The sequence below is a fragment of the Geotrypetes seraphini genome, chromosome 1 (genome assembly GCF_902459505.1).
Source record: "Geotrypetes seraphini chromosome 1, aGeoSer1.1, whole genome shotgun sequence".
Classification (NCBI taxonomy): domain Eukaryota; kingdom Metazoa; phylum Chordata; class Amphibia; order Gymnophiona; family Dermophiidae; genus Geotrypetes; species Geotrypetes seraphini.
The window spans coordinates 335,647,346-335,671,885 of NC_047084.1; the positions used below are offsets into that span (position 1 = coordinate 335,647,346).

The following is a 24,540-nucleotide window of genomic DNA, read 5'->3' on the forward strand; positions in this document are numbered from 1 at the left end:
CAGTACTGCGGCCCTATACCAGATGGAGCCAGCACTTCTGCCAACCCCTCTATTACAGCCACCTGCCCCTCTGGGAGTAGATGACTCTTTGCATCAAGACTCCATTCAGCCTCAGCTTCTACCGCCCTCCCACACCTAGGTTCGGTGATGGTGGCAGGGACCTCAGTTCGGGTGCAGCCAGGTCTACAGCTTAGGGGCTGCTTCTCTCACCCCATTACACTAAGCCCTTCAACAACTTCTCCTACAGGCTCACAGAGACGGAACATTCTCCAGCTCAAAATTTTAAGTTGCAGGGTGCTTATGAAACAGTTTCTAAAGCACAGCTCATTTCAGGTACCCCTTCACCACCTCTAAGTATTTGGAGCAGACAGCAAGTAAAGCAGAATATAATATTTTAAACAAAAAACACCAAACAAGTAAACAAACTCAGAACCTCTCCAACCAATAGGAAACCCTTCTCTCCTACAACCAGCATGAAAGGAGCCCCTCAGGCAACTTATCAGCCTTTTGTATAGGACACTGCAACCTTATTCCAGCAGCCAAAGATATCTGTGATCTCCTGTGCAACATATATTCATACCTGTTCTAGGTCCTCCATATACAGAGTCACATTAAAAAAAAAGCAGATAGTACCTCAAAACTCTACAGAGAACCAGTGGTATAGTAAGGGTAAGCTAAGAAGCCAAGAGGGGGGAGGTCGGTGGTTTATGAGAATATCTGCCTGCTGTCCTTGTAACACCTGTTACAGATAAGTAACTGTGTTTTATTCCAGAACAAGCAGCCAGAATATTCTCACGTGGGAATTCTCCAGCTTATAAAAAAGGATTGGAGGGTAAAATTAGCTTCTAAACTGAGAATACATTTTGAAGAACTGTGTGGCTCAACTATTGTGTCTGGAGAGATTTTCTAAACAGTAGTAAGTTGTGAATGTATGAACTGAGGACAACATGGCTGCTTTACAGATGTCCTTAATAGCAGTGGAGCGTAAATGGGCTACCGAGGTCACTGTTGCTCGCATCTTGTGTGCAGTAATATGACTCGCTAGTGTCAGTCCAGCCCAAGTATAACAGAAAGAGATACAGTTTGCAAGCCATGTGGAGATTGTTCTTTTAGAAACAGGGGTTTCTAGACTGTTTGGGTCAAAAGATAAGAATGAGTAGAATATCTGTGAGACTTGGTTCTATCCAAATAGCAAGCCAGAGCACATTTGCAGTCCAGGTATGAAAAGCTTCTTTAGCAGGGTGAAGTTTCTGGAATCCTGTGGATTATAGGACCAGAGGCAACATGTATTCACTAGAGGTAGGTCTTGTTAGACAAATCTGATCAATTGGATAGAGGGTGTGCACTAGATGTGATGTATTTAGAATTTTAGCAAAGCCGTTGACAATGTTCCACACAGAGGGTTTGCTTAGTGAATCTAGCCCAAAGAGGTGACAAAACAGTTTGAACTTCTTTGTAATGGGAAAGAAGCCGAGGTCTTTGTTAAGTAGGAGCCATTGAGAGATATCAAAGCAGTTTAATTTCTTTGTGTGAGAAAGAAAGCCAAGGTCCTTGTTTCCCCCTACAAGGGAATTGAAACTGCTTTGTCATTTCTCTGTTTCCTACTTGTCCTGGGATAAGATCAGCTGTCCATGGAAAAAGCCTGTTTGATGCCAGCAAAGATTTGAATATAATGCAGGGGGGAGTGCTTTTTTTGAGACCCCCCTCCCATCGCCGAGAGGGAGGACGAAGAGGAGAGGTAGAACTCCCCCCTCCCCCAAGGAAAAAAAGGCCACTGTATATTTCATACCGACGCTAACTAGCTAAAATCGTTAAATGCTCAGAAATCGGAGCTACAGCATGGATTGCTTTGTAATGATCCATTTTACAATTCAAGGTAGCATAAAGTGCCGGTGTAGTCGCTCCTCATCACCACGAGATGGCGGATGCGCCCCATCAATTGCAGGAGAGCTAGGGCGCGTGGCAGCCACTCGTCGCGCTCCCTTCTCCAGAGGAGTCTAGCTAACGCAGAGACGCAGTAAACGCCACACCCTCCCTTCCCCTCCTTGCCGCTGCATGTTTACAAACTGCAGGGCGTGAGGCGGAAGACGGATTGAATGGGTGGGGTTGGAATGTTCGACCACGGGGTTTTGGAAGAAGGGTGACACGCGAAGGAAGGCGTGGCGTGAGACCCCCCTCCATTTGGTGCAGGTACTCAGACCCTCCCCTAGCGTCCCTCTGAAATAGGGTGCGAGGCACGAACGTTGGCTAGACGACTGGCTTTGGCCACAAGGCGCGTGACGTGCTACTGTTCTTATTACCTGAGCTCGTCTGCTGGAGTTGGGGTTTTGTGTGGCTCTCATTCATCTCAGATTGGGGGTGTGTTCCACGTGCGCTGTAGGGGAGGGAAAGCACCGTATTCGCAGCTTTGCTTGCTTCTGCAGATTTTTTTTTTTTTTTTTTTTAAAGGAAGGAAGAAAGGTCCTTTAGATCAATGTTCTTCAACCTTTTTACACCTAAGGACCGGCAGAAATAAAAGAATTATTTTGTGGACTGGCATCGGTCCGCAGACCGGCTGTTGAAGAACACTGGGCTAAGTCGTGGACCAGACCCTGCCCATCTCTACCCAGTCTTCATCCCAGACCCTGCCCCAATAGTCCTAATTGTAACACTATTTTTTACATTATTCATATATACACACAATATAATCTTATTAACAATGCATCGAACGCACCGAGGACCGGCAGTTGAAGAACACGGTTTTGGGCCTGATGCACATGCCAGCCCTGTGGACCGGCAGGAAATTTCTGTGGACCGGCACTGGTCCATGGACCGGTGGTTGAAGAACACTGCTTTAGATTATTAATAGGGGACTGTTCCTTGTCGGAGCATCGTGCAACCCTCATGGGTGTAGTAAGGTGGTGCAGATTTTGCCCTTCGGGTAGATTTCTATCTACAAAGTGAAAAAAAAAAATCTAAGGTGACTTAACTAAATCAAAGAGAATACAGTGGAACCTTGATTTACGAGCATAATTCGTTCCAGAAGCATGCTCGTAAATCAAGTTACTCGTATATCAAAGCGAGTTTCCTCATAGGAATGAATGGAAACTCGCTTTGATTCGTTCTACCTCCTCCCCCCCCCCCCCCCGAGGCTACCGGTGCTGATCCATCACCCCCTCCCCTCGCTCTAACCAGCATCGCACCCCCTCCCCGCGAGAACCGCATCGCACCCCCGTGCTGAAACCGGCATCTGCCCGCCTTTCCTCGCAAACATGCTCCTTACCCCATCTGCCGATTGTGCCACTGAAAGAAATCTCCCGCCTCTTGCCTGGGCTAGGCCTTGAGCATCTGTTCATGCTCAAGGCCTTCTGGCTCTCGCTCTCTCTGACGTCAGAGGAGGGGCGGGACCATGGCGGAGGAAACAGCACCGAAGCAGCGCAAAGATCGCTGGCATTGCAATCTTGATGCAGGCTGCTTCTATACGGTAAACGGTGCGGGGAAGCCATGGGGGAAGCGAGATGCTGGGGGGGAGAACCAGACGCCGGGGGGTGAATTGGAAGCCAGGGAGGGGAACTGGACAGCAGCATTAACCGGCTGACGCTCCCCCCTCGCCCTCTAAAGCAGATGCAGCAGTGGCTGGCCAGCAAGAGCAGCGCTGCCACTCCTGCTTTAGGGGGTGAGGAGGGAGGGTCAGCCGAATCGGGAAGCCGATTTTTTTTTTTTTAAATTGATTCGAATCGATTCACCCAAAGTGAATCGGTGAACCGATTCAAATCGTGAATCCGGCAGCACTACTCCCTACCCCCTCACCCCGCTTCAATTCCCACAGAAGAAAATGAGTCCCCCTCAACCTACTCCAACAGGCAACAACCAAAGGTTGTTGGAAAAGAAGATGATTTTGCTTTAGAAATGTAAATTGCATGCAAAGTCAGAAAGGTGCATGAAACTGATCTTAGCTAAGGTAGGAGTGAAGAAGTTACAATATGTGCATCTGATGTTAGTCCTTGTGGGTGTGAGAGGAGCAAGTTAGTTTAGGGCAGTGGTCTCAAACCTTTTGCAGGGCCACATTTTGGATTTGTAGGTACTTGAAGGGCCTCAGAAAAAATAGTGTCTGAGAGCTCTAAAACAGCAAAAGTGTTGTTGGGGTCACAGATGTTATATGTAAGTCCTTCGTTGGAAAGTTGTCTTATTAAAGAAATGACAATTTTGCATAAGGTAAAACTCTTTATAGTTTATAAATCTTTCCTTTTGGTTAAGTCTTAATAATAATATTGTAATTTATAGCTAAAGAGAGATATGATCAAGAAACTTTTATTTTACTTTTGTGATTATGATAAACATACCAAAGTCCTCAAAGTAGTACCTGGCGGGCTGCGAGTTTGAGACCACTGGTTTAGGGTTACTACATTTGTGAAGGCAAAAAAAAGACACATGACCCTGCCCACCTTTCACCCTCTTCTTGTCTTCAATCTGTACTTTTTAGTGCAGGGGTGTCCAACCTTTTGGCTTCCCTGGGCCGCATTGGCTGAAAAGAATTTTCTGGGGCCACACTAACACTAGCTGATCTGAGCCAAAAAAAGGTTGAGCAGGTCCCAAATTTGCAATCACTAATATAGAAGATGTACGTATCTAATAATAAACCTTCATTAAAGGGACACCGTGGAGAGGAACACAAAAAAGCAGCAATACTTACCCTGACTGAGTGATCCTCCACATACACTGCTGACAGTGAGAGCAGCCACAGGCTGATGAGCAGGGATGCGTGCTCCTGGTTCTCCCATTCACTTTTATTACAGCTATGGTGAGCCTCTTCAGAGCGGGGATGCTGAATCAGCTGTCAGCAGCGCACTAGGATCATTTAATCAGGGTAAATATTACTGCTTTTTTGGGCCTCCCACTTTGAGCTTAGGCTCCCTCAAAATGAATATCTTCCCTGCTGTAGCTAGTAGGGATCCCCAAGCCTCACCAACTGACAGCCCCCTCCAACTTCCCAAGTTCTGCAGATATATTGCAATATTGCAGAGTTGCTGCCTTCCCACCCCCTTTGGCTTTCATGCATGCATGAAAGCAGGGGCAGCTTGAGGATATTGCCATTGGCTGCAAAGCTTGGAGATTTTGAGTTGCCAGACTGGAGGAAGATGTATTCAGTTGGCAGGACTTGGGAATCCCCACTAGCTCGAGTATTTATAAATTGCACTCAGGTAGGGAGAAACTTTGGTGCCTATCCACTAATTTTGGGCTCCAGTCCCTCCCCCAAATCAGCTGTATATGACCAAGCCACTGAATACAAAAATAATTGTGATGCACATATCCCAAAGCTAACATATTCCAGTAAATAAATTCAAAATAAAACAATTTTTTCTACCTTCTTGTCTGGATGTTTTGTTTTTCCATCATCTTGGTCCCAGTTTCTCTTTCTGCTTTTTCTCTATCTTCAACTAATTTTCTTTCCAGTGTCTGCTGTTCATTTTTTTTCCCTCTTCTCTCATTCCATTTCCTTCTTATGCCTGTCTCCAACGTATTGATTTTTCCCTTTTAGCTTTCTTAACTTTTTCTGCCTCTGTCTACTCAAATCTTGCCGCCTTTCTCACCCTTCTTCTTTTTAAATGTTCAGCTATCTCTCAATTCTCGATCTTCTCTCAGTCTCTAGCTCTCCCATTTTCCATCTCACTCCTTTCCCAGCCTCCTATTCCCTTCTATCTACTCCCCATTACCACATTTCTACCACTGTACTCACTGCTCTCTCACTTATCTTGTCATCTCCATTTTGACCTCATCCACATGGCTCACCACTTTCAAAATCCCCCTCCCTCTCTTCAATGGTCAGGCTTCACTGGTGGTTAATGGAAGTTGCTTCAAGGAAGGAATGGTGAGTAGTGGAGTCCCTCAGGGTTCGGTGCTGGGGCCAATCCTGTTCAATATGTTTGTGAGTGACATTGCTGAAGGGTTAGAAGGAAAAGTGTGCCTTTTTGCAGATGATACCAAGATTTGTAACAGAGTAGACACCGAAGAGGGAGTGGAAAATATGAAAAAGGATCTGCAAAAGTTAGAGGAATGGTCTAATGCCTGGCAACTAAAATTCAATGCAAAGAAATGCAGAGTAATGCATTTGGGGATTAATAATAGGAAGGAACCGTATATGCTGGGAGGAGAGAAGCTGATATGCACGGACGGGGAGAGGGACCTTGGGGTGATAGTGTCTGAAGATCTAAAGGCGAAAAAACAGTGTGACAAGGCAGTGGCTGCTGCCAGAAGGATGCTAGGCTGTATAAAGAGAGACGTAGTCAGTAGAAGGAAGAAGGTGTTGATGCCCCTGTACAGGTCATTGGAGTATTGTGTTAAGTTTTGGAGATCGTATCTGGCGAAGGACGAAAGAAGACTTGAGGCGGTCCAGAGGAGGGCGACGAAAATGATAGGAGGCTTGCACCAGAAGATGTATGAGGAGAAACTGGAAGCCCTGAATATGTATACCCTAGAGCAGGGGTGTCCAATGTCGGTCCTCGAGGGCTGCAGTCCAGTCGGGTTTTCAGAATTTCCCCAATGAATATGCATTGAAAGCAGTGCATGCACATAGATCTCATGCATATTCATTGGGGAAATCCTGAAAACCCGACTGGATTGCGGCCCTCGAGGACCGACATTGGACACCCCTGCCCTAGAGGAAAGGAGAGACAGGGGAGATATGATTCAGAAGTTCAAATACTTGAAGGGTATTAACGTAGAACAAAATCTTTTCCAGAGAAAGGAAAATGGTAAAACCAGAGGACATAATTTGAGGTTGAGGGGTGGTAGATTCAGGGGCAATGTTAGGAAATTCTACTTTACGGCGAGGGTAGTGGATGCCTGGAATGTGCTCCCGAGAGAGGTGGTGGAGAGTAAAACTGTGACTGAGTTCAAGGAAGCGTGGGATGAACACAGAGGATTTAGAATCAGAAAATAATATTAAATATTGAACTAAGGCCAGTACTGGGCAGACTTGCACAGTCTGTGTCTGTATATGGCCGTTTGGTGGAGGATGGGCTGGGGAGGGCTTCAATGGCTGGGAGGGTGTAGATGGGCTGGAGTAAGTCTTAACAGAGATTTCGACAGTTGGAACCCAAGCATAGTACCGGGTAAAGCTTTGGATTCTTGCCCAGAAATAGCTAAGAAGAAAAAATTTAAAAATTTAAATTGAATCAGGTTGGGCAGACTGGATGGACCATTTGGGTCTTTATCTGCCGTCATCTACTATGTTACTATGTTAACACCCTGTCCCTTTCTTTCCATCCCCTAGCATCATCTTATCCCAGCTATCTTCCTTCCTGCCCTTCCATGGTTCCATCTCTCCTCCTCTATCTCCATGGTCCAACATTTTGCTCCCTTTCTTTTCTGTTTTTCTTCTTCCCTCCCCCCTTGATGCTGAACAATGAAATGGAGAAAAAAAAGGGAGATGCTGCATCTTTCTGCCTTCCATCCATAGGCCTAACATTTCTCCCTCCCTCCCATCCCCAGATCCAACTTCTCTCTCTTTCTCTTCCCAATTGCCCCCATCCCATCTCTCCCCCTGCCTGCCTGCTTTCCTTCCCTAGGTCCACCATTTCTTTCTTTCTCTTCCCAACAGTTCTCCCTTCAAGTATCTCTTTCCCTCTTCCTCCACACTACCCCAGGTCCAACTTCTCTCCCTTCAGACCATTGCCTACCATCTCGCTCTCTGTCCTCTGTTTCTGGTCCCATAAGCTCTCCTACTAGGCCCAATCTGGCATTTCTTTTAATATCCTGCCCCCCCCCCCAAAAAAAAAAAGTCCAGGAGGCTTCCTCGGCCCAGAATGTTCTCCCCTTCTCTCTGCGCCCATGCATCTCTACCTCACTCCTCTCCCACCACATGTCCAATAATTCTCTCTCTGTCTCCGTCCCTCCTCTCTCTGCCCAACAGTTCTCCTCTTTCTTTATCTCCCCAATTGCACCATCTCTTTCCCTCTCTCAGCCACCCGATTATCCCTTTCTATTATCTCCCTCACCTCTGCATCTGTTTCCTTCACTTCCTCCATTCTTCCATCTTATGGCTCATGCTCCCCTCTATCTTTCCCTTCATTCTGTCTCCTTCACTGCTGCCCCCAGCCCTCTCTCCCTTCTGAAGGGCTACTCGCTCCTGGTGTCTGTAACTTACAGTTCCTAAGCCCGTTGATTTTAAAGATCTTTATGAGACTGTCTATCCTGTGTCCCTTCTCTCCTTTGTATATGATCCATTTCAGCTTCACCCCCTCTCAATTTTTCTGTCTCCACCCCTCCCCTATGCTCTGGCATCTCTTTCTTCTCCTTTCCTTCCTTCCTAACCATTCCATCCTATGGTCTGGCATCTCTATCTCCTTCCCTTCCCTCCCCCCATGCCCTGGTACCTCCTCTCTGGCACCTCTTCTCCCTCTGGTCTGGCATTTGTCTCCTTAGATTCCCTTCCCTCCCCCATGCCCTGGCATCTCCTCTCCTTCCAACTCCCCCATCCCCTCTCCCTCCATTATCTGGCATCCCCTCTCCTTCTTTTCTCTTCCTCCTTCCTTCCTTCCTTTCCCCTGACCTGGCATCTGTCTCCTTCCCTCCCCTCCCATGCCCTGGCATCTCTTCCTTCCCCTCCATGGTCTGGTATCTCCCTCCCATGGACTTGGCATCTCTCATTCCTCTCCCTTTTCCTTCTCACTCTTTCCCTCTCTCTCCCCAATTGGGTGCAGCAGCAGCATTTCTCTTCCCTGTGCAGAAGCAACATTTCTCCCCCCCCTCACACACCCATCAGCAGTGCAGCATTCACCCCCAAATTACCCCTCCTGGCCAAAGTGAAGCATTTGCTTAATACCACTGAACCCTTACCCCTTCTCCAGCCGGGTCATGCAGAGCACTGGGTTGTTGGCCTTGTCCATGGAGCAGTACTGTAGGTTCCATGTGGCCATGCGCAGCAAGGGTCGGCACTTGTGCATACTGGGGAATGGTTCAAGGGGCGTGCGCACCACCTGCAGCTGCCCCGGGCCACCGGCAGGGAGCTCGAGCTCTTCGCTCTGCAGACTCAGTGCGCCACGGCCTGGCTCACCCCCGGCAGGGTCATCAGCTCCTCCTCAGTGGCCACATTGATGTTCAGTCACTCTGGGCTCACCAGGATCTAGCTGAAGTTGCAGGTGGTGCTGAACTTGCGGCTCTTGGAAGAAAAGTCCGAAGGGTCTTGGGGAATGGAGGGTGCTGCCCATTTTTTTTTTTTTAAGTTATTGATGCTTACGATGATGTTTAAGTGCCTGCAGCATGCACTCAAAGCTGCGGGCAGCAGCTTCCACGCGCCTCCTGTGGCTGATCTGGAAGCGTTCACACTGATGTCGCAACGTCAGAGGGAACACTTCCAGGTCAGCCGCAAGAGGCACATAGGATCCACTGCTCGCGGCTTTGAACAAATGCTGCAGCAAGACGGAGGATGGAGCCGGCAAGACTGAAAAACACCTGGGGGCAGCAGAGGAAAACACCGCATCATCCTCGAGCATGAGCGGGGCCACACATAATACTTCAAGGGGCCGCATGCGACCCGTGGGCCGCAGATTGGACACCCCTGCTTTAGTGCTTCTCTCGCTCCCCCAACAACCCCCATCCCACAGGTATTTATCTCTCTTTTCAACCTTTCTATCCTATGGGTACTTTTTTTTTCTCTCCTTCTACTGCTATCCCCCTCCCCCCCCCCCCGCCTCCCACCTCCACCTCCACCTTTCCTTCCTACCTTTCCTACTGTACTCAGCCTACCTCTTTTGTAAACCACCTCAAACCGAAAGGCTTTTGCGGTATATAAATAAAGATTTATGTTATGTTTCCTACTGTTTCTGTCCCCTCCCATCCAGCATTATCATACTTCTTGCTCTTTTTTCCAGCCTCTCTCCTTCCCTCCATGCTGTTTATCCAGGTTCCCCCCTCTGTTCCCGATATTTATTTTTCAGCCCTCCCTCTTCCGACCTCAGCTGCTTTTTCAGCCCTCCCCGCCCCATTTCCAAAGCTGCTTTTTCAGTCTTTTCCTACCTCCTGCTGCTCAAGGTTTATTAGTATTTGATCTCTTAACAAGTGTACTTCTAAGTGAAGTACACCAATAAAAATACAAGAACATTAAAAAAAAACCCTAATCTCAAAAACATTAAAACAAAATGAATACATATACTAACTGGTACATAAGGAGAAGGGGATAGAACTACAATTTGTTATAGAAAAGAGAAAGATAATATATATGGAAGGCACAGTAGGGATAGGGATTGGAAGAATTTTAAAGAGGAATTGCAAAAGCTTTTTGGGGGAGCTATAGGTCTAAAGCACCTTTAAACAAAAAGCTTTTCAAGGAACTTTTAAAATGTGTAAGGTTTTCTTCTTCTCTAAGATATAATGGCATTCTTCTCTAACTTTCCCTCTTGACCAACTCCCACCCCCACCTACCTACTCATTTCCAAAGCAGCTTTTTCAGTCCTGTCTTACCTCCTGCTGCTAGCTTCCTCTTGAGAAGCTCTCCAACTCCTGACTCTCCCACCTACCTCCTCCCCATCTGCTGTAATTGAATGTTCAGGCAGTAGCAATGAGGTGAGCCTGCTACTGCCAGCTTTCCCCGGAAGCTGCCTCTCTGCAGCGACTTCCTGTTCCTGCAAAGGCAAGACCTACAGAGGGGTAGCTTCAGCTAGTTGCCCGAAGATTCAATTACAGTGGCTGGGGAGGAGGTAGGTGGGGGAGTCGGGAGATCTGGTCCTGTAAAACTGGGTGGGTTTGTGGGCAGGCTAAACCTGGACAGACTCGCCCCATATTAAAAAAAAACAAAACACATGTTCTGGTTTTCCTTGATCTAAGGGCCACATTTTGGATTTGTAGGTACTTGGATGGCCGCAGAAAAAATTGTTTATAAATCTTCCCCCCCTCCGAAGGCCTGCATGTTCCCCCCTTCTTTGCAGCATCCTCCAGCTTCCTCCCTGGCCTCCCAGTCTTAGTTTCAGCTAATTACCACAGCCTGCAGAGAGGATCGCTGGTGCTGCAGCATTCTTGCAGGCTGCCATCAGTCTCCGCAGCACGTTCCCTCTGTCGCGGTCCCACCCCTCCTCTGATGTCAGGGGCAGGATCGAAGCAGAGGGAACATGCTGCTAAGGACGACAGCAGCCTGCAAGGAACACTACAGCACCGGCAATCCTCTCTGCAGGCAGTGGTAATTATCTGAAGGTAAGAGTGGGAGGCCGGGGTGGGGGGGAGAGGAGGAAACCAGAGGACACTGCAAAGAGCGGGCAGCACTAGTACAGACCACGGGCCACAAAATAGAACCTGGCGGCCTGCATGTGGCCCCCAGGCCACAAGTTTGAGACCACTGATCTAAGGTGACCCTAAGTTAGCTGCTTCTTCTATTAACAGTTTGGGAGAAGAGCCAAGCTTTCACTTGTTTCCTGGCCCTTCTCTCTCGAGGAGCACAGGGAAAGGGGGGACATGATAGAAACATTCAAATACATCACAGGTTGAATTGAGATGGAGGAAGAAATATTTTTTCTTACAGGTCCCACGGCGACAAGAGGGCATCCGCTAAAACTTAAGGGGGGAAGATTTCATAGTGACACCAAGAAATACTTCTTCACCGAACGGGTGATTGATCGATGGAATAAACTTCCACGCCAGGTGGTCGAGGCCAGTAGTGTACCTGACTTCAAAAGTCGATGGGACAAACAGGTGGGAATGCTACAAAGTTATGCATGAAAGAGGGGTACACCAAGGAGGGAGGGTTCTTGTGTGGGCAGACTTGTTGGGCCGCTGGCCCTCTTCTGCCATCATACTCTATGTTTCTATCTCACCCCTGCCCTATTCCAGCCCCCACATGAACCTCACCTCTCCTTTCCCAAGCTTGGGGTCTCTGCGCAGATGTCGATGCGATGATGTCATGCGTGTGACATCATTACATCAACATATGCACATGTGCAAAGGCCTTCCAGATTCGGTCCCGAGCTCAGGGCCTTCCAAAATCCAAACAAACTGCCGGGATTTGGGAAATCCCTCCAGGCAGCTGTAAAGTCCTCTAAAAAGAAGACATATATGAGCTTTCTCGGATATCTATCTGCTGTCTATTTCTATGTTTCTATCTAGTAACCCTATTTCTGGCAGGTACTTGTGACCTGGAATGGAAGCAGGATACTGCATTAGATAGATCATCAGTCTGACCTAGTATGGCTATTAGATGGTTTAAATCTTGTTCTAAAATACATAGGAAATGGACTTCCATATGTGACATATAGACTTCCATATTCTCAGCTGGATGTCTTTCCTAGGTTGCCGCTCTAAACATATAGATCAGGGGTGCCCAACGCGTCGATCGCGATCGACAAGTCATTTGCTCAGGCGACCTCAGTCGATCGCACAGCAGGTTCCCTTCTTCCCTTCTCTTTTTTTCCCCTCCTGACTGGCCCGCCTCTTAAAGAACGCTGGCCAATCAGAGTGCTGGAAGGGCGGGGTGAAGGTCGGTGAGGGACGGAGCTCAGCGCATCACAAGAAATAGAAGCGCCTGTAATGATTGAGGTAAGAGCGAGGCCTAATGCGATATACAATTTTAAAACCCCCAAAATCGGCCTCCCAATCAGTGGCGTACCGAGGTGGGGCGGTCCACCCCCGCCCCGGGTGCACGGCTTGGAGGGATGCACAGCCGTCCGGGTCCTCCTGCCCTTCCTTTCCACTGGTCTGCTGTTGGTTATCGCGAGACTCGCGGGAGTTGACGGCACCATTCGAGCGTCGGCGCGGGACCAGGCAGGCGCAAGCCCCGAGCGCGGACCGGGGGAAAAGAAAGGCAGGATGACCCGGACCTGGCCGGCTGTGCACCCCTCCAAGCCGTGCACCCGGGCAGATCGTCCCCCTTCTAAATCCATTGTACTTGCCTTTTATTCAGTTCCACTAATGAGCATTGTGACAGGCAGTTCTTATGGGGCAGTTCTTGGAAGTATTTCTTTGTTTTTCTGTGCCTATGTATTCTATTAATTTAACTTCCTTATTCCTGTGGGGATCTCCAAAGGGGACGAATGGCAGGTGGTACTTTAGCAATTCTTACAGGTTGCCATAGGCCTCAGGAGCTGTCTTCCCTCTGCCGTGGTCCTGCCCCTCCTCTAAGTCAGAGACAGGCTTGGGGCAGAGGGAAGACAGCTCCTGAGGCCTATGGCAACCTGCAAGGATCGCTAAAGTACCAGCGATCCTCTCTGCAGACTGCTCCCTGCTGGAATTAGGTAAATGGATGTGGGGAGGGTAGGCCTTCGGGGGGGGGGGGGGAAAGTGCAGTCCTTCAAGGGGTGGTGCAGGCCTTCAGGGGGGGAGTCAACCTTTGAGGGGGAATGTGCAGACCTTCAGGGGGGGGTCAGGCCTTCGGGGGAGGGGGGCTGTATAATAAAAAAATATTTGAACATAAATACAAAGTACACTCGGTGTGTGTGTATATATATATATATATATATATATATATATATATATATATATATATATATATATATATATATATATATATAAATAAATAAATATATATATGTTTAGCATTTTTATTGTTGGTAGATCATTTTGACTTGGTCATTTTAAAAGTAGCTCGCAAGCCCAAAAAGTGTGGGCACCCCTGATATAGATGATAAGAAATGAAGAAACAGTATAGGTTTAAATAGGACAGAATACTCCTGATATTAATCTGTTTAGCATACACCCCTACTAAAACCGGGGCCAGTAGCATGCAGGCAGTGAAAGATAACTGTGAAATATATGTGGCATTCTGCAAACAGAGTGAGTTCAGTTCTCTGCAGATGCAGTGCACATTGGTTTTTATTTTTTGTTAAGACATTGGTTTTAGGTCTCAAAGATTTTCTCTAAGAAACTGAATTTGAAAGGAAAATCTGAATGGGTTGCAATACTCTTATCACATGATCCGTCTGGAGTACCAATGGAAGGGTTTTGGATCAGATTTCAACTGCAAGGCTCAGATCAGCCCCAGCTTTGTGTGTCCAATCCTAGAAGCAAGCAAACCAGTGAAACTCAGAGATTTGTAACAGCACGCTGCAAGCAGAGGCCAGCTCTTCTGTTGTTAGCAACTTCTACTTTGTTTTGTTTTTTTTCCTTATCCTGGTTGTTCTTTGGCCAGTTCACTTTTTGGCTTGCAGTGATGTGACATACTACTTGTCTTTTGGAGGAGGGTTGCTGAATGCTTGTATCCCGAATGCCAGTCACTTCCTTAGAGGATGGGGGCAGGGGCAGGAGCTTTAACCCTCTGTGTAAGTACAAACTCCATCTACTGCTCTAAACCATGTGAATGGCACAGGCCACCCGCAACTCCAGTTTCCAAATTATGTATGAAACATCGTCTCTCATTCATTTTAGCTATGTATGTACTCCTCCTCCTTTCCTCCCTCCCCCCCCCCCACACACTCTTTAAAAGATCTATTGAATATTTCAAAATCTACAGAAAGACAGAGGTTTTGTATACTGTATTTGTTAACCCCCCCCTATGCACTTTTTAGCATTTATACATGGTTATTATTACTCATGCTCCTATTTAGCCCTCTACTGGGAGAAATTTAGGAGGTTTTTCTCTCTCTCACTCTCTTTTTTGTTAAAAAAAAATGTTGCATGGTCTAGTTCATGGTTAAATAACAAGTACAGTTTTAAAAAATTACAGAAGCAATTAAACATGGAATTTTCAACTTATTACCAATACACTGTACTATGTAAAGTTAGCTCTGCACATGAAGGTTGTCTTAGACCAGTGGTCTCAAACTCAAACCCTTTGCAGGGCCACATTTTGGATTTGTAGGTACTGTACATGGACGACCTCAGAATAAATAGTTAATGTCTTATTAAAGAAATGATAAACAGCAAAAATGTGGGGTGAAATAACTACTGCCAAAGATCATAAATAATTCATTAATCAATACTGAAAAGAATGGTAAGGCTTTCATTCAAAATGTAAAACTCATTTGTGGTGAGACCTCAGAAATTCATTCCCCCAACTCACTATAGGGCAGCCTAAACTGATCCATTCGGGGGATTAATTTATCAATCACCAACCTTAATGCAAAATCTTATTGTGTTAAAATAATAAATATTATAAATATCATAAATATTCTTTGAACATTATAAGTGTGGAACTTAGCTTCAAATAGCAATGAAACTTCATAATCGTGATCTCAATGGGGCCCGTTTCGCCCGTGGCTTCGTCAGGAGATCAAGAGAAATGACTATAACTGAACATGTTCCAACCACATTTAACATCCAGTGACCAATTGGCAGAAAGCTTGATGTATATTGATTAATGAAGTATTGATTAATGAATTATTTATGATCTTTAGCGGTAGTTATTTCACCCCACATTTTTACTGTTTATCAGTTTTGATTTTTCAGTGGGGTTTTTTTTAAATTCTTTATTCATTTTCAAACTTACAATAAGTGTGACATATGTTCAAACAAATTAACAATAAATACATCACTTAATAATCAATATTGGTACAAAACATAAACTCTTATCACCCCCCCCTTTCCTACCCTTTCCTACCATATAATCAAATATCTTATAGAATATGTAATAGTAAAATAACCCCCTTCCCCCCCTCACTATTGAACTTGTAAATTTAAGGGAAACAATTTCATCTAAACAGTACAATATTTTGTTAATGGCTCCCACACATCTTGAAATTTCCTGAAACATCCCCACTGTATTGCAATAAATCTCTCCATTTTATAAACATGACATAAAGAATTCCACCAAAAATTATAATTTAATCTACTCCAATCTTTCCAATTATACGTAATTTGTTGAATGGCAACACCAGTCATTATGAATAATAATTTATTATTGTTTGTAGAAATCCAGAATTTTTTTGTCTTTTTTGATTTTGTTATTAAAGAAATGACAATTTTGCATGAGGTAAAACCCTTTATAGTTTATAAATCTTTCTTTTTGGCTATCTTAATAATAATAATTTATAGCTAAAGAGACTTGATCAAGAAACTGTTTTATTTTATTTTTGTGATTATGATAAACATACCGAGAGCCTCAAAATAGTACCTGGTGGGCCGCGAGTTTGAGACCACTGTCTTAGACAGTGCTCTTGGAGCAAATCTTGTCTCTGTTATGTAAGTGCTGTGCACTTTTAATGTTAAATGTTGTATGTTTTAGTTACTTTAGAACATGTAAATATAATTTAAAAAAAATTATTTTACAGCTGAAAAGTGATTTGTATTTAGACTTTCCATTCCAGGATGTGGGTATCTTTTTCTCCTTTAGTACTTGATATGAGGGAGTCGCAAGTTAGCACAAACTTTGAATTGCATTGGCTACTTCTAAGGTTGTCTTGTGATGTTGTCTATGGCAGTGTTCTTCAATCTTTTTACACCAGGGGTGTCAAAGTCCCTCCTCAAGGGCCGCAATCCAGTCAGGTTTTCAGAATTTCCCCAATGAATATGCATGAGATCTATTTGCATGCACTGCTTTTCATTGTATGCTAATAGATCTAATGCATATTCATTGGGGAAATCCCAAAAACCTGACTGGATTGCGGCCCTCAAGGAGGGACTTTGACATCCCTGTTTTACACCTATGGACCGGCGGAAATAAAAGAATTATTTTGTGGACCAGCACCAGTCCGCAGGCCAGCGGTTGAAGAACACTGGGCTAAGCTGTGGGCCAGACCCCGTCCATGTCTGCCCAATCTCCGCCCCAGACCATGCCCCCATAATAATACTAATTGTAATGCTTATTTTCCATTCATTTTTCATATATACACACAATATAATCTTATTAACAGCACATAATGGTTAACCACAAAATTAAATTACACGAAGCACACTGTATGCTTCTCACCAAAAACCTGAACTGCCATAAAGGTGCCATTTGCAGGTATAAGGGCTATTGGGGTGGTAGACAGGTAGGTACAGTAGGTTTGGGGGGATTTTGGAGGGCCCACCATATAATGTACAGGGGTTATGGTGTGATGTGTACTTGGCACCCATAATGTGAAGTTCACAGCAGTGCTGTAGCTTTAACCTCTGCGCCACATTCTCATCATTCACATGGATTTAACAACTGATTGGGACGATTCATCGCGGGGCTTTTCATCGTGGTTGTGCTGAAATGGCCACAATGAATCATCCCATTACAGGGAGGCTGAGCTTCTGAGACAAGCAGTTGAAAGCTCCGCTGACCACTTGTTGTGAAGAGCATCTCTGACAGCAGTTTCTCCCCCCAGGGCCCTATCTGTGATGCTGCTAAAGAGCAGCTTTAGCCCAAGGCCTGGGCACTCTGCAAGCCATTGCCAACCGCATGCTTCTCGGCTTAACCCTGCAGCTTGCTGCTTACCACTGCCTGCTTCCCCCCCCCCTCGACCTGCGGCATGTTGCTAATTTTGGGGGTGTTCTGGGGATTGTGGTATAAATGTAAGTGGTGTGGGGGACTTCTTATAAACATAAAGAAAGTTTTAGGGAGTAGAGTAATTCATAGACTTAACAGCAGACTTGTAACAGTCCCTGTGCTTCCTACTCCTTTTTCTTTCTGGTTATATAGTTTATTTGGCCTCTTTGGGCTAGATTCACTAACCTGCTTCTCCATGCCCTATCCAAAGCAGGCTGACCAATTCACAAAGGGAGAATATTCAAATGGGGGCGATCGGAGGCATGCCCCTAGCCGACTACACATATCGCTGTGTAGCGATCCCGATGCATGCGCAGACCATCTATTTTGTCTGTAGATGGTCTGTGCATGCGTTTGCTGGCCCCGATTCTCCTGCTATCCCAGGGAAGGGTGATCCCTGGCGGCAGCAGACTCTTCCCCTTTGCCGACCTGACACTCGACAAAAGTGCAGACTGTAGCGACACTCAAGTTCACTGCCCCGGTGAGTCCCTGCCGCGAAGAGCCACAGCTAACTTTTTTAAAAGCAGGCATAATTATTGACTCTCCTGCTCTCTGCCGCCCTTCCCCGCAGTGCAGCCCCGCTTTAAACCCATGGGTTAAAATCACAGGCTCGCACTGCGGGGAAGGGCGGCAGAGAACAGGAAAGTCTGGGCGGCAAGAGCAGGCTAAGGGCTATCCTCTGGCGCTGTTCTGGGAAGGAGAGGTGGCAGAGAGCAGGGCGCTATTGATGGAGCAGAGACAGTTTTTTACACAAGTGACTGGTCCTCACCAGTCGCTTGTTTTTTGATCGGCCAGCCAGTCGGTATATCAGGAAAAAGTGTAGTGAATCGCGTCCTTCCTGCTTTGCATGCCGTTTCCCCTCATTTGCATGCAAGGATTAGGATCGGTACAAAGGTTAGTGAATCGGGTCGGAGGGAAATCGGGTCGCAAAGGGCTCGCAAACCAATCGGAATCTAGCCCTTTGTCTTAACTTGGTAGAAGTCAGTGAAAATCTCTACAAATGCTCAAAAGTGACAAGTTCCATCATTAATTATCATGTTGTTATCACAGCGCTGAAGTTTACCCTGTGTCTCTCTAGCTAAGCTACACTGTCATAAATTCTCTTCAAGGCTATTCCTTTTGGTTCAGGAGAGGGGAACAGGGTCCTAATTCCTCAGATATGCCTTACAAATATTTTGCTAAAATGAAAACCTCTAGGCTACAAACAGATCTCTCCTGGCCCTTTTTGGGTCTCAGGTCCACTGTACCATTTTTTATCACTTGAGGGTTGTATTACAGAAGGGGCAGTCCCTTGTGCATGTTTAGGTTGGAAGAGGAAAATAGAATGTGTAAATGACATTTTGAAAAGTAAGTATGCTGTTTTAGGCCCCACCCTCCATGCTACCCATACAAAATAGCAAGCATTAACTATATTATGGGTTAGGAGGGGCCATAGGTGTCTGAGCCAATCAGATCCTTAGGCTCCTCCCCTTGTATCCCTGGATACAGAGGGAGGAGCCTAAGGCACTGATTGACTCAGATGCCTATGGCCCTTCCCATGAATTACATGATGTACCAGGGAGGGAAAGGCCCTTCACTCTGGACTAGAAGGTCTATCCTGCTCAACTTCAGTGAAAAGATAGGGGGGGCAGCGGACCTCCAGTGGCAGGAGGGAGTGGGCATCCCTCCTGCCTTTTTTTTCAAGGGGGAAGGGAGGGGTTATGTTTGGGGGGAGACGCCTGTCTCAGAAGTGGGCCTTCGGTGGCAGGAGAGAGTGAGCATTCCTCCTGCCGTTTTGCTGATAAGGGGGTTGGGGAGTCACCATGGCAGGAGGAAGTGGGCATCCCTCCTGCCAATTTTCTTTTGTGTGGGAATGGATTCAGCATGACAGGAAGAAGTGTCATTCCTCCTGCCGTTTTCACTGGCATAGGGTGGGGGCAGTTCGTGGTACAGCAGGTTCGTCGGTGAGGGGGGTGTCAGCATAGCTATCGCTATCATTCAGCATTTTTAGTTGGCATTACTTATGTCAGCGAAGGCCTATGGGAAATTATATCAATCTGACTCTGGCATGTGAATGCAGATAGACCCTGAGGGCAGGGAGACTGTTTTAAGTAGCCCTGATTGATATGTTTTAAGTAGCCCTGATTGAATCATGATTAGCTAAAAGGTGTTAATGTCTGATTAAGAAGGTGCTTAGAACAATGGGTCCAGGTGCACAGAATTCACATACATTAATCATTCAGCCAGACTGGATTGTTTATCAAGAAGATAGGCTGCTTGAATGGGACAAAGAAGCCAGAGACTAATCCCATCTACCATGCCTGCAAGTATCACACCCTCCTTATCAATTAAATTAACCATTGTTTCAAACAGTTTACAAATTCTAAACAGAAAGATACTGGGACATACAATAGTTTCTATACACAGAATAAAATTCCAAGCTATAAAAGCCTCCTCTCTGCAACACACAAAAAGCTATCTCTTGGCTCTTGGCACTCTGGTCCTCTCTTCTATCTCTTGAGCTCTCGCTCTCTTTCTCTGTCTATCCTTCTCTTTATCTATGGAACACGAAGCTTAGACTATCACCCCATCCCCCCCCCTCTCTCTCTCTCCGTCTCTCCCTAGAACTTCAGATTCTCTGTCTCTTTGCCTCTGAACTATGTAAGGCAGGGAAACTGCTTTGCTCTCTACTTAATTGTAATGCTTAATTGTTGTAATGCCTATGAATACTAGTTTTCTGTAAGCCTATTTCTATAATATATTCTTTATGCAATCACCTCTGGCTATTCCTCTTTGATTCTACTTCTTGGTGAATCATCTGTGAGGGAACTGAACCTGGGACCTGGCGTTTGTAAGGGCGCCTCTCAAGTGACCCCACCAACCATACATTGGGGGGGCCACTAACAAACCTGACAGGGGGCATCATCAGGGGGGAGGTGCTTGTTTTTCTAATGGACAAAAATAGCAACCCTAAAGTAATCGAGGTAGAAAAATCACGAAACAAGCAAAAACCTCCCAAACCCCAAGAGTAAACAATGGAGAGGGGAAAGAGACAAAGACATTACATTACATTACATTAGTGATTTCTATTCCGCTTGTGCCTTGCGGTTCTAAGCGGATTACAAGTTAGAAGACTGGACATTTCCAGTAGCATTGTAGTACATGTAATCAAGAATGCGTCAAGTTACAATTGTTATTCTGGACTTTTCCAGGAGAAATTGATAGCAGATAGTAGATAGTGATAGGTTGTTTAGACGAATAGAGATAATATTGTCCGGATTCTGTTGTTTAGACGAATAGAGATAATACTGTCCGGATTCAAGGTGTTGCTGGTGGTGGTGGTAGGGTGGTCATGAGAGCATTTTCTAATACTTTTGTGAGGTTATGATGATGGGAAGTGTTTTTTGAAGAGATGAGTTTTGATTTCTTTTCGGAATACTTTAGTGTCTATTGATTTGGTCAGTAGATTGGTGATGGTAGTATCGATCTTTTCTGCCTGTGTCGCTAAAAGGCTGTCATATAGTTTCTAATCGAGGTAGAAAAATCACGAAACAAGCAAAAACCTCCCAAACCCCAAGAGTAAACAATGGAGAGGGGAAAGAGACAAAGACAAACAAAGAACTAAACTAGCTTTAAAGTGATATAAATTATTGAAGCGGGAGAGCCCTCAGTCACACAGCCACCACTGGGAAATCCCAGGGAAAGGCTGTCACGGGTTTACACCCAGAAGAGTGTTAACTGTGAAACATCCCCGGGCTCTCTCCGCGTGAATGAATAAATAAAGTGCAAGAATATCGTGCAAAGTGTGAAAAATAAAAAAACACACTCAAGTAACTAAGTTTGAATTTGTCTCTGTCCCCTAACCAGGGGGCCAAAAGGAAAAACAAGTGTCCAAATCTAGCCAAGCCAAAACACAGTCTGGAAGTACCTAGCTTCTCCGTGTGAGAACAGCCAGCAAATGGTGACTTCGTCCTACAGGACTCCGTTTCGGGGGTGCACACCCCCTTCTTCAGGAACAACTTGGCTGCGCTGAGTCTCTCAATTCCTCCGACACAGCTAAAGAGCAAGGTAGAAAATGGCACTCAACTGAAGAGGACGCCTCCGATTTAAACTGCAGACGTAAATGCAATTGGTTGAATACGTCAGCTGACCAAAACAGCTGACTAGTCAGATCCATATCTATTCGGAAAAATGAATGAATGAATGAAGTGAATACACTAAAAAAACTTGTAAAACTACTGAAAACAAAAAAGTGAAAATAAGTAAAAATAAAAAAGGTAGGTATCTGCCATAACAGGACCAGCACAGCCGAAACTGAACCATAAGTAACCCATACTAATAGGTATATTGCCATTCGATGTAATCATTAAGTCCACTGGGGGTAAGAGCTTGGAGTTCAAAAATCCAATACTGTTCCCTCCGTTGCAACCAAGATAATTTATCCCCATGATAATCATCAAACAATTGTGCCATAACGAACCAGCGGAGATCTTGAAAAGCATGATTAAGCTGGATGCAATAAGGAACCATGGGGGCACTCATCAATTGGGTATTTAGCCGCGACCGATGTTCAATTAAGCGGGTCCTAACAGTTCTCTGAATCCGACCCACGTATATCATGCTGCAGGGGCATATGATGACATATACAGCCCACTTGGATTTACAAGTGGTGACTGATGTGAAAGTGTAAGATTTGTTGGTTCTAGGATGTTGCCATCTCTTGCCTTCGATGGTAATCTTGCAGATGTCGCAAGCGTTGTTGCATTTAGAGTGTTGACCATCGCGGCAAGAGATCCTGCTACGAGTGGTGTAATTAGGGTGAACCAAATAATCTGACAGGTTTTTTGCACGTGAATATGCAATGCGGGGAGAGTCTTGGAAAACCGAGTGCAACTGGAGGATATGCCAGTGCTTCCGCACGCTCTGAGCGACGCTGGTAGCGTGATCAGAAAACGCTAAGACACAAGTGATGCCAGTGCCTTCTTGGGTAGGAACAGTAGAGAGCAGCAAATCCCTGTTGGCATATAAAGCTCGATTATAGGCATTTTGGAGAACTCGATGAGGGTAACCCCTCTCTTTGAACCTATGTTCAGACTTGCTGACCCACACATCCAAAAAAGATATTTGGCTCAAGTTGGACTCCATAGTGAATCTCAAATTGGAGTCCAAAGAATTGAGCCAGTCAAGAAAATGTTTTTTGTATTTGGACAGGTCCTGCAGAATTGTTACCCCATTTTCTTGACTGGCTCAATTCTTTGGACTCCAATTTGAGATGTGTGGGTCAGCAAGTCTGAACATACTTTAACCACCTCAGTATACAGAAAGACAGTTGAGGTTTAAAACTATCTAAACTACACGAGCTGCCATCCGACTAAACTCAAACAATCATTACCCATAAGCCAGTTTCTCCGTATCCGTAGGTTATGCACGGATATTAACGAGTTCCGTATTCAAGCCCGCAAGCTGTATACGAGGTTCAAAGAGAGGGGTTACCCTCATCGAGTTCTCCAAAATGCCTGTAATCGAGCTTTATATGCCAACAGGGATTTGCTGCTCTCTACTGTTCCTACCCAAGAAGACACTGGCATCACTTGTGTCTTAGCGTTTTCTGATCACGCTACCAGCGTCGCTCAGAGCGTGCGGAAACACTGGCATATCCTCCAGTTGCACTCGGTTTCCCAAGACTCTCCCCGCATTGCATATTCACGTGCAAAAAACCTGTCAGATTATTTGGTTCACCCTAATTACACCACTCGTAGCAGGATCTCTTGCCGCGATGGTCAACACTCTAAATGCAACGACGCTTGCGACATCTGCAAGATTACCATCGAAGGCAAGAGATGGCAACATCCTAGAACCAACAAATCTTACACTTTCAAATCAGTCACCACTTGTAAATCCAAGTGGGCTGTATATTTCATCATATGCTCCTGCAGCATGATATACGTGGGTCGGACTCAGAGAACTGTTAGGACCCACTTAATTGAACATCGGTCGCGGCTAAATACCCAATTGATGAGTGCCCCCATGGTTCCTCATTGCATCCAGCTTAATCATGCTTTTCAAGACCTCCGCTGGTTCGTTATGGCACAATTGTTTGATGATTATCATGGGGATAAATTATCTTGGTTGCAACGGAGGGAACAGTATTGGATTTTTGAACTCCAAGCTCTTACTCCCAGTGGACTTAATGATTACATCGAATGGCAATATACCTATTAGTATGGGCTACTTATGGTTCAGTTTCGGCTGTGCTGGTCCTGTTATGGCAGATACCTACCTTTTTTATTTTTATTTTTACTTATTTTCACTTTTTTGTTTTCAGTAGTTTTACAAGTTTTTTTAGTGTATTCACTTCATTCATTCATTCATTTTTCCGAATAGATATGGATCTGACTAGTCAGCTGTTTTGGTCAGCTGACGTATTCAACCAATTGCATTTACGTCTGCAGTTTAAATCGGAGGCGTCCTCTTCAGTTGAGTGCCATTTTCTACCTTGCTCTTTAGCTGTGTCGGAGGAATTGAGAGACTCAGCGCAGCCAAGTTGTTCCTGAAGAAGGGGGTGTGCACCCCCGAAACAGAGTCCCGTAGGACGAAGTCACCATTTGCTGGCTGTTCTCACACGGAGAAGCTAAGTACTTCCAGACTGTGTTTTGGCTTGGCTAGATTTGGACACTTGTTTTTCCTTTTGGCCCCCTGGTTAGGGGACAGAGACAAATTCAAATTTAGTTACTTGAGTGTGTTTTTTTGATTTTTCACACTTTGCACGATATTCTTGCACTTTATTTATTCATTCACGCGGAGGGAGCCCGGGGATGTTTCACAGTTCTTCTGGGTGTAAACCCGTGACAGCCTTTCCCTGGGATTTCCCAGTGGTGGTTGTGTGACTGAGGGCTCTCCCGCTTCATTAATTTATATCACTTTAAAGCTAGTTTAGTTCTTTGTTTGTCTTTGTCTCTTTCCCCTCTCCATTGTTTACTCTTGGGGTTTGGGAGGTTTTTGCTTGTTTCGTGTTTTTCTAATGGGGCAGATATTCTGTACCCATTTTAAAAAATGGTCAGACAGGTAAGTGACTGGTCTTGACCAGTCATTTTATCGGATCGCTAAAAGCAGTCACTTTTTTTTGTGCATTGGAAAGCCATATTAGAGCACCAATCACTCTACTAGTTTACATGGCATTTTAACATAAGAAGTGCCTCTGCTGGGTCAGA

The 24,540-nt window shown here is 45.5% G+C and overlaps 1 protein-coding gene across 1 annotated transcript in view; it reads left to right on the plus strand.

Annotated features, from left to right (window-relative positions):
* Window positions 1–2,086: 2,086 nt before the first annotated feature.
* The window catches only part of FAM13A (family with sequence similarity 13 member A), a 416,553-nt gene continuing 394,099 nt past the window's right edge, over window positions 2,087–24,540 (plus strand). The window contains exon 1 of the mRNA XM_033959097.1: window positions 2,087–2,190. The gene's annotated coding sequence lies outside the window, so the exon portion shown is untranslated. The remainder of the gene's footprint in view (window positions 2,191–24,540) is intronic.